Source organism: Lepidochelys olivacea (assembly GCF_965140295.1).
Source record: "Lepidochelys olivacea isolate rLepOli2 genome assembly, chromosome: 3".
In the NCBI taxonomy this organism is placed as follows: Eukaryota; Metazoa; Chordata; order Testudines; family Cheloniidae; genus Lepidochelys; species Lepidochelys olivacea.
Window position 1 is genome coordinate 192,458,649 of NC_140413.1, and position 14,282 is coordinate 192,472,930.

Below are 14,282 nucleotides of genomic sequence, written 5' to 3' on the forward strand. Positions count from 1 at the left end.
TAGGGATAAGGTCCAGAGTGACCTAGACAAATTGGAGGATTGGGCCAAAAGAAATCTGATGAGGTTCAACAAGGACAAGTGCAGAGTCCTGCACTTAGGAAGGAAGAATCTCATGCACTGCTACAGGCTGGGGACCAACTGGCTAAGCAGCAGTTCTGCAGAAAAGGACCTGGGGATTAGAATGGATGAGAAGTTGGATATGAGTTAGCAGTGTGCCCTATTTGCCCAGTAGGCTAACAGCTTACTGGGCTGCATTTGTAGGAACATTGCCAGCAGATCGAGGGAAGTGATTATTCCCCTCTATTCAGCACTGGTGAGGCCACATCTGGAGTTTTGGGCCCCCCACTACAGAGATGATGTGGCCAAATTGGAGAGAGTCCAGCAGAGAGCAATGAAAATGATTAGGAAGCTGGGGCACATGACTTATGAGGAAAGGTTGAGGGAAGTGGGCTTGTTTAGTCTGCAGAAGAGAAGAGTGAGGCGGGATTTGATAGCAGCCCTCAACTACCTGAAGGGGGGTTCCGAAGAGGATGGAGCTCGGCTGTTCTTAGTGGTGGCAGATGACAGAACAAGGAGCAATGGTCTCAAGTTGCAGTGGGGGAGGTCTGGGTTGGATGTTAAGAAACACTATTTCACCAGGAAGGTGGTGAAGCTCTGGAATGGGTTATCTAGGGAGGTGGTGGAATCTCCATCCTTAGAGGTTTTTAAGGCCCAGCTTGACAAAGCCTTGGCTGGGATGGTTTAGTTGATGTTGGTCCTGCTTTGAGCAGGGGGTTGGACTAGGTGACCTAATGAGATCTCTTCCAACCCTAATCTTCTATGATTCTATGAAATCTTTGGGGAACCCAAAGGAAGGATTATAAGAAAATTTGCACTTTTTTTACAATGTGCCCGCCAATACAGAAAAACAGGTTTCCATTCCCACAGTTCTATATGCTTCTGTAAGTGCTCTAAAATCAGAACAGTTTCTTGGATTGCTTTGTATGTGGGCATGGGGCAATGTTAGGGTCCAAATATGGGGTCATTTTCACTGACAGGTTCCTGAGTTACAGTCCCCCGCCCAGATAAACTGTTTCCTTCTGCTGTCTTGTAGTGTTAAACTGGGAGGTACTATAATGACTGGATGAATCACACACCTCCTTGAGGCTGATGGCTGTGAACTCTCCCTTCAATTAACATAACTAAGGATAAATTAATCACAAACCTCCCACCTAAGATAAAAGTAGTTTTATTCTGGGGGGGATGCAATCAAAGTATCTGGAGGAAAAATAGGCATGTGAATGCTTCCTGGAGGGGAGGGGTCTTGCAGGGGAGCAGTGGAGGAACAGGAAAAGAGGGGTTTGGTGCTGCCTTGGGGGAGGGGAGTTATAGGAAGTGGATACATCATGATAAGGGGAAGGGAGAGAGGCTGCGGGATCAGATGAGGGAGGTGTGGCATCCCACAACTCTGCCAGTACACCTCAACCCCCTGCACCCCAAACTTCCTGCACACCGTAGCTCTACCAGTACACCCCAATTCTGAGCTCCAACCTTCTGTACTCGCTAGCTCTGCCTGTGCACCCCAACCCAGGTACACGTCTTGTGCACACCCGCCAGTCACTTACACTGTGTCTTGGTTGTTACTAAAGTGGTGCAGCAGTGCCACTATAGTTAAGGTAGCATCAACCTTTCCAAGTCCTTCAAAACCAACATGCTTGGTCAGAATCCTTTGAAATTTGGTGTGCCTCAGAAGGGGGCAGGATAGGGTAAATGAGCCATATTTGGAGTTGTTTGAACTTGGTTGTAGAGATATAAGCCCCTCCCCGCATAGCCATTTTCCAAAACATTTGTAGGTGAGGTTTTATTGGCACAGAGCTAGAGCTCAAACTAGGATGCGTGTCCAGATGGCTCAGTTGGACTAATTTTACCCAGGTTAGTGCCTGGCACCCACTAGAGTCTTTGCAGGACTCAACTTCTGAATGGCATTTAAGAACATGATCGCTTCTTCCCTTGCGCAGATGTGCAGCCTGAAAGGAGTACAGTGCACATGTACCAACAAAGGAAAAAAAACCCCAAACCATGACAGGGTTTCTGTGCAGCCACTTCTGTTTGCCTGGGGTAGTTTCTGGCAACATGCCGATGCCATTCCCCATCAGTGAATGTCTTGCCAGTGGTGTTTCCATCTGTGCAATAAAGATTTAATGACTCATGGTGTCTGTTATAATATAACATGTTTATCTTATGGGGAGGTTTACTGTGAGCACAGCAGAATAGTCAGGAGCTGGTCTAGCGACATCTTTATTAGAGTGGGTTGGGAGAAGCCAGAGACAGAGGACTTTGTGTTTGTGTGTGTGTGTGAGAGAGAGAGAGTGGGGCTCGGGGTGTGTGGAATGGAGGTTTAGGGACAGGGAGCGGGGTTGTGGCTGCAGAGGGGGCAGGAAATGAGGATGGGTGGTAGGGCATGGCTTGGATTGGTTATTTGAGAAAATGTGTATTTTACTAGCCCCTGGTGGGTGGTGGGGTGCGGGAGAAAGGGGATGGTAAGTGGCTACTTCCTGATCTTGGGGCAGATTAATGTGATGTTTCCCAAAATGCACTGCACAGAGATTTGGAACTGACAGCACAGCTACCTTGGCCACTGAGGGGAGATAAATATATGTGCTGCCAGGGTTGCCAACATATGGATTCTGGGCAATTCATGGATCTCAAGGTTGTAGAAGTTTGCGAGAGAGCAAGGAGTACACCATGACATAGGGATTGCTGACTACAGGCTGGTTTGGGTGGAGAGAGATGGCCTGCATTGGAATCACATTTTGCCCACTCTGCAGCATCTAGGACCACTGACTCAAGAGTTTGTGATCAACCGTTTGTGGCAAATCCCTCAGGTGGAGATGATCTGGGCCTTATTCCCGGTGTACATCTCATACAACCTATGAGACCAGATTTGGACCTCATCAGAAATTTGTGTCCAAGAGCTGTGATAGCTTTCTCTGATTTGGCTGAGCATTGGAATAATCACTACAGTGACAATATGAAAGCTAGTAATAAGTACTGGAAGAACAGTCATCAAGAAATTGGAGGCTTCATGGCTGACCGGACTGTATGGCATAGAAATATTAGCAGCTCTGACACCTTGTTTCTTGGAGATGGTGTACATCTATTGGACAGAGGTCAGAAACATCTTTCTCTCAAACATAAAACTCAAAGCTTTCTCTCAAACAGAAAACCGTGTCTGTAATTTCTCTCGCTGGCCCTAATCTCAGCACTGTAGCATCTGAGAGCATGTCTGCACTATAAACTTAACTTGACCTATGCTAGGTCGACTTATAGCCACTGCAGTAATTACTGCAGTGGTTCACACAATCATAGAATTGTAGGCCTGGAAGAGACCTCAAGCAGTTATCTGGTCCAGTCCCCTGAATTCATGGCAGGACTAAATATTATTTAGACCATCCCTGACAGGTATTTGTCTAACCTGCTCTTAAAAATCTCCAATGATAGAGATTTCACAACCTTCCTAGGCAATTTATTCCAGTGCTTAACCACCCTGACCGTTAGGAAGGTTTTCCCACTGTCCAACCTAAACCTCCCTTGCTGCAATTTAAGCCCATTGCTTCTTGTTCTATCCTCAGAAGTTTAAGGAGAGCAATTTTTCTCCCTCCTCCTTATAACAACTTTTACGCACTTGAAAACTGTTATCATGTCCCCTCTCAGTCTTCTCTTCTGCAGACTAAACAAACCCAATATTTTTAGTCTTCCCTCATAGGTCATGTCTTCTAAACCTTTCATAATTTTTGTTGCTTTTCTCTGGACTTTCTCCATATCTTTCCAGAAATGCGGTGCCCAGAACTGGACACAATACTCCAGTTGAGGCCTAATCAGCAGGGAGTAGAGAAGAAGAATTACTTCTCATGTCTTGCTTTCAACACTTCTGCTAATACATCCCAGAATGATGGTTGCTTTTTTTGCAACAGTGTTACAGTGTTGACTCATATTTAGCTTGTGGCCCACTATGACCCCCCAGATCCCTTTCTGCAGTACTCCTTCCTAGGCAGTCATTTCCCACTTGTAACACTGACAGATTCCGGTCATCAGCAGGTGGGATTGAACCTGGGGCCTCTGGAGCTTAGTGCATGAGCCTCTACTGCATGAGCTAAAAGCCAACTGGCTCTTAGCTAAGGCTGTAGAGCAGACTCATTTAACGCTCTCTAAGTGGTCTCGGTACCACTAAATGGGACAGAACACCACACCCAGGAGGTGTCCAGGTTACATATGCACTGAGTCTCAGTACAGAATGAACCTTGAGATAGTGAGTAAGGATAATCCAACTGATCTTTAACTGTCCTGGTGGGACAGGAATGTGACAGAAAGTCATGTGGGTACTTTGCTGCTAGGTCCTTAAGAGTTCTCTATCGTTAAGAGTATGAAGTTCTCCATTTACTTACAGCCATGGAATATTGCATAGGGCAGGTTTTACTCACTCCCATGCATCTGTATTAAGGAGCAAGTGAACAGCATGATGTGTCAAAAGCTTCTGCATCAACTTCAAAGGAAGCCTAAGAAGGAGACTACTTTAATATTCTCTGATGGAGGTGACAAAGGGATGTATGTCTATGGTGAGTTTCATATTTGTGAGGAGTGGGGTGACTTTTGCAAATGACTTGGAGATGTCAATAATCACTTTGGGCCATTAGTGAAGAATGGGTTAGCATTTCCAGGGTGACCCTAAAGTTCTGTAATGGTCCGACTAGTGGTGGCCTCACTAATGAAAGTTCTATGTTATAGATTTTTAAGTACTGGGATCTATCAAGTGGAAGTGTTGAGCAGAGAATCCAGAAATACAAAAGAGTAAAAGGCCTGTTTACAGATATGGGTCAAGGGGAAAAAATCTAATTAGCTTAGCACAATGTAAATCACATAAGAACAGAGGTGGTGTGGGTAATGTATTGTGCAGATTTCTGGTTCTGATGTCATTTACAGTGCACTAATTGAGGAGTAACTCCACTGACACCACCATCAGCATAAGCGAAATCAGAAAGCATGCCCCTGGCATCTAAAGAAAAACATTTTCTTTTCTTTTTTCAGTTCACATAATGACCAAAATTGACCAAAATTATCAGTCTTAAATTTTGAACCATTAACATATGTTTGAGATAACTGTGTTGATTTCAGCTTCTGGTGGAATCATATTTACTTTATTGTTCTAAATAATGTAGCATGTTTGCCTGCTGTATATGCAGCAGTTATGGAACCAATTAGCTGAATGATTTTATGAGGCTGTTTTTCTTATTCCCAGTGGTTATATGTTGCTGCTAAAAATGGAAGAATCTCCTGTCAGACACCCACAACGACCGTACCCTTTTCTGTGTTCTATCTAGCTCTTGTTTCTTGGCATAGTTGAAGAATTCTCTTTCTCCTGTAACATTGTTGGTGTCAGTGCCCAGAGAAGTAACCATTGTTGCTAAGCCTCCAGTTCAGGTTTTTGACTGAATGATAATGGTCATCAGCTTCAGGCAATGATTTGCTGGATCAACAGACAGTGCAAAACTAGTGCAAAATGTGTCAACCTCTTATGTACATGTTCTCCAAACCTAGAAACTATTGACTCGCTTTGGTTTGATTTGAGATTGTAGGTCATGGTGACAGTACCAGGTTTCAGAGTTGTTGGAATGTAATAGAAAAATCTGTCTAAGCTGTGCAGATTCTTTTATGCAAGTTACACAAACACTTATCACAGGCTGAGATGTTTCTTCCTACAGCAATAAACTAATAACAAAGATCACTAATCTACTACCTTTATACTAATTCTTTATACCAGTGCTCAGTATATTGCGGAATTGAACACTCAAATGATCAAGTAAACTGCAGTGTAAATGCACTGGAACCTACATGATTCACAGCACTGAAATCTAAATTTTTAACCATTTTAATTCAGAACCCATGTCAGCCTTTGAATCAAGCCTGTAAGTCAGGCCAACATGCATTTTTAGGATAATCATGATGTACAATAACAAACCTTCACATTACAGTATATGTTACACAATTTCCATTGACGACTTATGCAAAAACAAACAAACAAATAAACCAACCAGATCAAATAGGACTAAACCAAGTGGTTCATAATGTATATTTATTGCTGTCTGAAACTCTTTTGTTTAAAAGAAGAGGGTTGGATAGGAAACATCAAATAAGACTATAAATACAGATGAATAACTAGCCCCACGTTTATGAATTATCTTGTGGGAGATAATTGGCTTTAATTGGCTTTGAAAGTATTTTGCAAGAACAATCTTATGTCAAATACTAATGAGATTAATGTTGGCTTTGCTATAGCCTATCCCCTCAACATATCAGATTTCCCAAGATAAACAAAGCCAGGCCTCATTAGTACTTGGATCCTGTAGCCTTTATAATACTGACAGGTTGGTATTACCAATGGTATCTTAAACCACAGTGGCCTGTGCCAAAGTTTCACACTCCCTAATGGCTACAGTATCAGAATTAGCATGGTGAGAACCACTATTAGAAATATCATTAGGTTTGAAGACTTGGAGCACACGAGGAAGAATGGCCAAAAGTATTACCTTCACAAGTTATCAAAGTCCTTTTATTAACAATTTAATTAAGCAGATGACCAATGCCACAACTACTAAAACATATGCAGAGACAAACCATAAGACGTCCAGCATCAGTGATTTCATACTTACATCCCCTGGGGAAACATGAAGATGAGTAGGGTGACCATCAGGTGACCATCCCCTTGGATGTTTCCTGTTGTGCTTCCCTGTCCTCTTGGGCTAGGCAACATCTTTTATTCTGAATTTCTTTTGACACCAACCATGCATATGCATGAGAGTGTCAATCCCTTTCTCCCTTTTTGCACTTCCACAACCCATGAATTTTAGGGTGCCCAATTTCTCATAGGCTACTCCTGTTGTTCTCCTTATTCTCATTAACATCTACATCAATGAGTTACCATAGCAATTTGAAGTTATTACAGAATCCCCTGAAATGTTATGGGACATTGCAATATTAACTGGCGGATTGCGGCATATTTTCTAGCCTATTGCTGCATTGTTTCCAGAATATCAGGATGTAAGACATCTTTTATTATAATCTTACACTTTACTGGTACAGGGTTATCTCTTGGCCATCTAGTCGTGCCAACCTATTTGCGGCCTGAGACTTTCGGTGGCCAAGCTGCATATCTTACAGACCTAAAGCCTGTAGGCCTTGTGTTATAGCTTTATCTTACTTATATACCTAACATTCTCTCACCAATAATAAAAAGAACAGGAGTACAACAGGAGTAGCCTATGAGAAATTGGGCACCCTAAAATTCATGGGTTGTGGAAGTATATATATATCTTCTTACTATATGTTCCATTATGCTCTAATTAATTTGTTAGTCTCTAAGGTGCCAGAAGTACTCCTGTTCTTTTTGTGGATACAGACTAACACAGCTGCTACTCTGAAATCTGTCACCAATAATACATGCTTATCAATCCCATATCCCTATAACGCTATCCTACATATTCCTATACTTATACCTACCACTTAAATCTATTCATCACTTGTTGATTACATATGGGTTAACTTGGCTTTCATCTGTGCATTTAGAAGTAAAGCAATTGCTAATGCTAACTGGAGTGAGAGAGAGCTTTAAAATGCATATTGAATATTTATAAGCCTCCTCAGAGCATTTGGTAAGTGGGATGAAAAGGTTTCTAATTTCTGCTGCAAGGCAGTTCCTAGTTCTCTGACTAACTGTAACAGAGCCAGTCAGTTCATTGGGGAAATGTGAATCTTCTGAATGCATTTACTACTGGAAGATATAGATTTTCTTTTCCTTTGGGTGGAACTGTTGCACAAGTAATAAGAAGAAAGAAACTATCTCACCATATTTATGACCCACTCAGAAAATGAGTTTGAGATGTAGATCAACACCTAAAATATTTGAAGTTTGGATTGTATTGGGCTCTAGCAAAACAACTATTAAGTGCTATGTGATTTTGATGTTATTCCTGTCTTAATCCTCCATGCACAGAGAGAATTCCTTTCAAACAGGGATCTTTAATGGTTGCATAGCACAAGTGTTTCCTTAAATGCTAATTCAGTTAAACAGTTAAGCACATGCTTAACGTTATATGTGCAAGTTGTTCTGTGAAGCTCCTATTCAGTTTAAGTGCTCTGTTGCATCCGGGCATGTTATGAACTTGATTCACCACTCAGGCAGAGTTGCACCTGTCAGAGCACATCAGACACAACCTTTCTAAGGAACAGTGGCAATAGGTGATGCGGGACTATATTTTAGATTGATAGTGCATTTTCTGGCAGATACAGTTCAAATCTGTGTCCTCTAGTCACTCTGGATCAACTCTTGCATGACCTGTAGAACAAGCATATGAACCAAAAGATGCTGCTTTGTTACAACAGAATACATTGTAGGAATGTAGTTATTTCCTGCCCTGAAACTAAGACATTTTGGAAAGCTGTTGGAGACTCCATAAGGGACATAACAGAATCAGGTGTCAGATAATTCCTTAGAATTTTTATTAAATTGTCCTGAAAACGCTGAGTCTCATAAAAGCCATAAAAAATACTCATCTCCTAGATCCTGCTAGGATTACCACAGCAAAGTGATGGAAGAGGAGTGACTCCCCTAAAACTATTGACACATATAAAAAATGTGGGATATTCTGGTTCTAGAAAAACTAACTCCTCATGTTAGAGTTCTACAGGGGAGAAGGAAAAAAGATAGCTTCTTAGTAATATGGTGGAACTTCTTGTAGTTTTCTGGAAGAAGGTCCTTGCCTGCCACCAAACCTGATCATTTGAGAACTTTTTTTAAATACTAAGAAAGGGAGAAACCACTTCAACAATATTCCAAATTAATATCAATATTAAGATATTAAAATAAGGAAAATAGGAGGAAAAAGGAGAAGCTTAATATCGCATAGAGTTTTGACTGGACAACTAATAAACAGGTTATACATCTAAATATAAGAACACCAGAAGTTTGAACCTAAACATGAGATAATGACAGACTTTAACTGACATTATCAACCGACAAGATGGGAGAGGAAGATGAACAGTAGAAATACATCAACTACAATATGTGATCAATACCACAAAGTTGAAGAGCGACTGGTAGTTTATCTCGTCAATATCCCTTCTTTAGGCCAATTTATAATCGTGTATTTGTCTCCATATTAAGTTTATCTGTGACAGGGTGGACTAGGCCCTGAGACCCCCTGCTGGAGGCCTCATGGTCCTGCCACACCCAACCCAGGAAAGGGCAGTAGAGAGATCCTATAGGCTGCCTAGAGAAGATGCATGGGAAGCAACCAATCAGGGCCCAGCAGGCTAATATGAAAAGAGCTGCAGGGCCAGACTGAGATCCTTGCTAGAGCTGGAGGATTGTGGATGGTGCTCCAGGCTGGCTGCTGGGACTCCACCAGGACAGGGCCCTGAGGTAAGAGTGAAGAATATGCTGGAGTCATGGGGAAGTGGCCCAGGGAATTGTAGCTGCAATGCAGTTTATATAAAGGGACGTGGCGGATGGCTGCTATCAGTAGGATCCCAGAGTAGAGGGCGTGCCTGGGTCCCCTGGGAAAGTAGCCTGGACTTTGAGCCACCCCAGAAGGGGAACTGAACTGTAGTGGCCCTGCTGGAGAGCTGTGGCCAAAAAGGCCCTGAGAGGGCGAAGACAGGGAGGGAGCCCTGGAGCACCACTCTATACCGGAGCAGGGACAACTTGAGAGAGAGAGATGTTACAGAGGGCAATGAGAGAGGCCCCTGTTGGCCTTGTACTCTGGAAGGGGTTTGCTTTGCTTTTATCTCACTGACAGACTCGTATGACTAGGCCAGAGGGCTGAGTCACTGAAGACCCACCACAAACAGGTAGAGAGTGTATGCAGGCACATGCACTCAGCCAGGGGCCGCTCGCGAGAGGTGCGTGCACCCCATCACAACTGGCAACATACAATGGAAACGTTGTGATATATAATACAGTGGGATAGGCTGACTGGCAATGAATCATTACAATTCAATGTTAAGGATATTATAAGTCTGAGACCCTTTGTTTGTTAATTACTTCATGTATGTCGCTTCTTAAAACTGGTTACAGCCTTTGAATGCTGCATCTCTCACTGACCCTCAAGCAATACTGATCCCCCTGTGAGCTTTAACTGTTTTTAGCTATTGCATCATAATATGCTTGTTATGCATATACTTCCATTCTGATTATATTAAATTCTTTTGCAGTTCTGTTGGCTAATGTTCCCTTTGCTGGTTAAGGAATGAATTCTACTGCTGTAGAATAAGGAAGTTACCATCTATGCCAGGGTTGGGCCAAATGGCTACAGGAGAGTGATAGAAGGCAGATATATTAGCCCCAGGTTAAGTAGGTCCCTTTTCCCTGGGTAAGGTAACAGGGAAGGTTTCAGAACAATCAGGAACCCTCTGGAGTCAATTAAGACAGACAGGCTGATTAGAACACCTGCAGCCAATCAAGAAGCTGTTAGAATCAATTAAGGCAGGCTATTCAGGGCACCTGGGTTTAAAAAGGAGCTCACTTCAGTTTGTGGTGCACGTGTGAGGAGCTGGGACCAAGAAGCGCTAGGAGCTGAGAGTGAGAACGCGGACTGTTGGAGTACTGAGGAGTACAAGCATTATCAGACACCAGGAGGAAGGTCCTGTGGTGAGGATAAAGAAGGTGTTGGGAGGAGGCCAGGGGGAAGTAGCCCAGGGAGTTGTAGCTGTCGCACAGCTGTTCCAGGAGGCACTCTAGACAGCTGCATTCCACAGGGCCCTGGGCTGGAACACGGAGTAGAGGGCGGGCCCGGGTTCCCCCCAAACCTCCCAACTCCTGGTCAGACACAGGAGAAGCTGACCTGGACTGTGGGTTCATGAAGATAGCCAAACTGAGGGCTGCCGTGAATCTCCGAGGCGAGCAAATCTGTCAATAAGCGCAAGACCCACTAAGGTAGAGGAGGAGCTTTTTCACACATCAAAGACAGGGTCAGTTTCTAATCTTGCATGCACCATGACAGAACTGTGTGTGTATCTCAAAATATGCTGTTGCACATCTAAAATCTGAATTTGACCCTTTATATGGTTCCTTTTCATTAACATCTGTGCCAAGTCTTTATCTCTTATCCAAGAAACCCCCCTTTTGATATCAAAAAATCTTTTGTCCAAGTAAAGACTGAAAAAGGGTTAAAGGCAGGATTGTAACTTGTACTTTACACATGTGCCGGGGAACAAAAAGGAAGTAGAGCACCCCCCTACCTTCTGACAGTCCTATGTGGGACACCCACATGTTGGATCCAGGTGGAGATGAGGACATGCGAGCAGTACATCTGTTTATTCCCTCCTCAGAGGAGGGGGGCCATTGAGTGAACAGCGAATGGGTGGAGACTTGGCTCCACCTCACACTTTTTTAGACTGTGCAGCTGCTGAACCAACACTGGGGATGCAGAGGGGGTATTTGCTGATGGGATAGGCCAACAGCAAATTACTCTCCTTGAGTGATGGGGCAGCAGCAGGAGAATTGGGGCTGAGTAGGTTACAGTCCCTTTCCGGGATACTCCTGTAGCAGCACAGCTAAGCGTCAGCTTTCTCTACGGGCTGCGTGGTTGTGACTGAGTCTCTCTTGGCAAATTCCTCACCCTCTTTTCTGCATCTGGGAAGGAAGAATCACAAAACAGGTGCAAAGTTCATGAGCAAATTAAAAAAGTCATTTAAAACCAAGATAATTTCTACCCCCAAGAGTGTGGGTTTCAGGAGGAAGGTACAGCTAGGGGTTGAAGTACTTGTCTCCTACACAGACTTTAATTATGTAATTGTTCTCTGGCTTATCAGTTGGAACAGTAGCCTGAGAAGCAACAAAGACATCCCAGAGTCACACGCAAGCCGTGACAGCACCCAGTGGAATACTTTTCACTTCTGTAAAATGTAATCTTGCTGCTGTAGTTAAAAATATGTTCTAGTAATTCCTGTCATTAGCAAAGCCTCTTCCCTTTCAATAGTCTTTGTTTCCCCCTTCTGTTTTGTAACAAGATTTTTGAAATTTATTTTTACAGGATTACCAGCAGTTTGGGGCAGGGACTTTCTTTTAGTTCTGTATTTGTACAACCCCTAGCACAATGCAGGACCCTGGCCATGATTGAGTCTGGCAGGTGTGACTGCAATTGTAATAATAAAGGAAGAAGCCAAAAATGATTTCATTTTTACCATGTTGTTATTATTAACTGGAGAATAAAGCATTTGGAGAGTGTTATCTTGAAAGAAGAGTCGGGATAAGCAGGATATAGAGAGGCTTTTTCATGATTTTGCAGGATCTTAGAGCTTTTTTTTTTAAAATTTACTATAGTGGTTGCATCAAAAGAGTTGATTGTAAGGAAGTGTTGAACATGATCAATATAAAATATGCCTGAAATCCTTTGAGGCTTATTCTCACCTTGGTACACACTGGGAGCACTCAGTGCTATGTTATATTTGTACATCAAGTGGAGATTAATTGGTTTGCTGTTGTGTTCTATGTAGGTACTTACATGGTCCTCATCACCTTAGTATTTGAGACCCTCAGAATGGTTAATACTCTACTTAATCATCCTTACAACTCTCTCTGAGGTCCCATTTTATACATGAGGAGCTGAGTCACAGGGCAGAGTAAGAGACTTGCCAAAGGACATATGGGAAGTCTGTGGCTGGCATTAGGGGGTAGTAAGCAGGGCAATTGCCCATGGCCCCACACCAGAGGCCCCGTGAAGCTAAAGGGATTGTATGCATCCGATGAAGTGAGCTGTAGCTCACGAAAGCTCATGCTCAAATAAATTGGTTAGTCTCTAAGGTGCCACAAGTACTCCTTTACTTTTTCAGGGTGGGTTATAGAGAGGAGATCCACATAATGGAGGAAGACTTCAGAGCCTCCTAGCAATGCTGGGAGAGTGCAGCTCTTGTTACACCACTTTATAGAGAATAGCCTACTCGCCCTGCAGGCTGATGTCAGTGCAGAGATGGGTCCAGGACTTCACTTCCTCCTGCACCTTTTGGGAGCTATGCACTTCCGGCCCATATATACTGTAGCTGTAGGGGATGCAGAGATGGCAGTCAAGTGAAGCCCTTGTGTAGTTTGCACAAGGAGAAAAAAGCTTTGTTGTGGCTTTCCGCTCTGCCCCTGCATATACAGTGTAGCTATGAAAGGGTAGGCACAATCTGGCCCCAGTTTAGCATTAAAGTAGATCTAGCCAGTGTATTTCAAATGGTAACTAATCCAGCTATGTTGTTTATCCTCTATATTCACTGTACATCTTTGTGGTATACACAAATATATCCTGTGCGATCTGTCTAAGGGCTTTCATCCGGAAGGCCAGGATTTAACATCGTATGCTGGATTCTGGGAATTACCATGAGAAATGGCTACCCTTTTTGTGGAGGTGCCTCTTTTAGACCATTTTTACTTCACTTGAATCACTGTAAAACTAATTTACAAAAAAGTCTCAGACAGGCAGAGTCCCCTGTGAGCTGCTGTTTGATGTTACCTATCAAGTGTAGTAGACTCCTGGATAGGAGTAGACCCTTCGGAATCTGGCTCTTGATCTCAATTTTCAATCAGAAAAGTTGAATCACTATTAATAATTTCCATGTTTATATTTTCATAAGTACTGCAGACTCATTGATAAAATGTTTTGATTTAAAATATTTTTAAAACCCCTATGAGTGTTTGTAATTTCTCTTAATTATTCCCTTGATAATGCAGCTAAATTAAGTCCCTGACATTGAAATGTTAGCGACATGAAAATACAGCTTGTTTTGAGAAGTAAAAATTTTAGGTTGCTAAAAAGAGAATTAAAAAAAACTTTTGGTAGATTTAAGTAATTTATCGGAACTTGAGACACAAATGGAGCTTTCTGATAGACTATCAGAAATGTTGGACCATGCTAATAATGCATGGGACCATCTGTTTTTTTCCCCCTTTTTTTTTCTTTATCAATTTCATTCCACAGTATTGAGAAGAAACTCCAGACACTGCATTTATCCGGTAGAGAAAATCACTCTGCTTTCTGCCCTAAATCTTATAGCTTCATTTTAGGTGCAATATAATGGCTCAGAAAAGCATTTCTGTCTTGCCTTATTGCTGAAATACAATTTGTGGTAATTTTAAAGTCCTTTTGTCCTTTTATTTTGGAGGTTTCAGGGAAATAAGAAATAATTCTGATGTAATTTGGAAGCCCTGCAGAAATACTGGTGCTGCAGACCTTGAATGCAGAGTGACATTGATACCAATGTTTACGAGT

The 14,282-nt window shown here is 42.6% G+C and overlaps 1 protein-coding gene across 2 annotated transcripts in view; it reads left to right on the forward strand.

The window, feature by feature from the left end:
• The window catches only part of PCSK2 (proprotein convertase subtilisin/kexin type 2), a 195,428-nt gene that overhangs the window by 22,750 nt on the left and 158,396 nt on the right, over positions 1–14,282 (forward strand). The gene's annotated exons all lie outside the window — the stretch shown is intronic.